Source organism: Ovis aries, chromosome 15 (assembly GCF_016772045.2).
Source record: "Ovis aries strain OAR_USU_Benz2616 breed Rambouillet chromosome 15, ARS-UI_Ramb_v3.0, whole genome shotgun sequence".
In the NCBI taxonomy this organism is placed as follows: Eukaryota; Metazoa; Chordata; class Mammalia; order Artiodactyla; family Bovidae; genus Ovis; species Ovis aries.
Genome location: NC_056068.1, coordinates 78,296,048 through 78,298,051, shown reverse-complemented (window position 1 = coordinate 78,298,051; position 2,004 = coordinate 78,296,048).

Sequence of the window (2,004 nt, the reverse complement as noted above, 5' to 3'; positions counted from 1 at the left end):
CAAGTCTAGAAAGCAAAGTTGAATAAGCATGACGTATGCATATGTCTAGAATTTATAGAAATTATGCATGTGCTTAACTAGTTGCTCAGTGCCTAAGCTCCTAAGCTGAGTGCTGAAGGATTGATGCTTTTGATCTGTGGTGTTGGAGAAGACTCTTGTTGTCCCTTGGACTGCATGGAGATCCAACCAGTCCAACCTAAAGGAAATCAGTCCTGAATATTCATTGGAAGGACTGATGTTGAAGCTGAAACTCCAATACTTTGGCCACCTGATGCAAAAAACTGACTCATTTGAAAAGACACAATATTGTAAAGTAAAAAAAAAAGGAAAGAATAGAAAAGACCCTGATGCTGGGAAAGATTGAAGGCAGGAGGAAAAGGGGACAACAGAGGATGAGTTGGTTGGATGGCATCACCGACTGGATGGACATGAGTCTGAGTAAACTCTGGGTATTGGTGATGGACAGGGAGGCCTGTCGTGCTGCAGTCCATGGGGTCGCAGAGAGTTGGACATGACTGAGTGACTGAACTGAACTGAACTGAACCGTCTAGTTGCTTTTTTACACATTCTCTGCTTGAAACTTCCCTTGTCTTAAATCTTTCCATGGTAATTTTGACATGCATATCCAGGGAAATCTTCCCTTAACCGTTCCCTCCTCAAAGTCTTCCAGTTTTCAGGGCTCCTCTCATATGTGTTTCTGATGTACAGCACTGAACTCTTATAGGTTATTATACAGCACCTCACTATTCCAAATAGTCTTGATTGCTCTCTTCCTCTTTTTACTCCCTGATATCTGAAGTCTGACATTTATTGGATGTCCCCTCAAAACACAGAAAGATGTTCAATAATGTGGAGTCAGTAAAGATGTTTTAATGCATTCAAACTGCAAATTAATGACTTGTGTTGCTCTTATATATGTGTATACATTTATTATTTTTTAAAATATAAATTTATTTATTTTAATTGGAGGTTAATTACTTTATAATATTGTATTGGTTTTGCCATATATCAACATGTATCCACCACAGGTGTACACGTGTTCCCCATCCTGAACCCCCCTCCCTCCTCCCTCCCCGTACCATCCCTTTGGGTCGTCTCAGTCCACCAGCCCCAAGCATCCAGTATCATGCATCGAACTTGGACTGGTGATTCATTTCACATATGATATTATACATGTTTCCATGCCATTCTCCCAAATCATCTCACCCTTGCCCTCTCCCGCAGAGTCCAAAAGACTGTTCTATACATCTGTGTCTCCTTTGCTGTCTTGCATACAGGGTTATTGTTAGCATCTTTCTAAATTCCATATATGCATTAATATACTGTATTGGTGTGTTTCTTTCTGGCTTGCTTCACTCTGTATAATAGGCTGAGTTTCATCCACCTCATTAGAACTGATTCAAATGTATTAGTTTTTAAAAATAAAAATTACCGTTTAGAGTCTATGAGGAGCTTTGAAAAAAGCAGGCATATGATTGACCACATTGCAATCTATTTCAACACTATGCTTTCTACTTTGGGAGGATTATATCAGATAAATGTCATCATCATATGCTTAGAGATAGCCAGCAAAATGAAGACTATAAATTAAGAATAAGGAGACAAAATGGTTAAATGCAATTAGCATGATATGAATCTTTAATTAAGCCAGATAAGATTTAACTTCCCATTACCCTGGTGGCTCAGTGTGAAAGAATGTGCCTGCCAATGCAAGAGATCTGAGCTTGATTTATCTCTTGGTCAGGAAGCTCCTCTAGAGGCAGAAATGGCAATCCACTCCAGTATCCTTGACTGAGAAATCCATGAACAGAGGAGTCTGGTAGTCTGCAGTCCCTGGGGTCGCAAAGACTGGACACAACTGAGAGACTAACACTTTACCTAACATTTAGAAGAGACTTCACTAAAAAAATAATTTTAAAAAATAACAGAAACAAAAGCACTGAGAACAAGGCTGTCAAACATAAAGTATGGAAACTATCAAGGACAGAGTTATGGAAACATTTG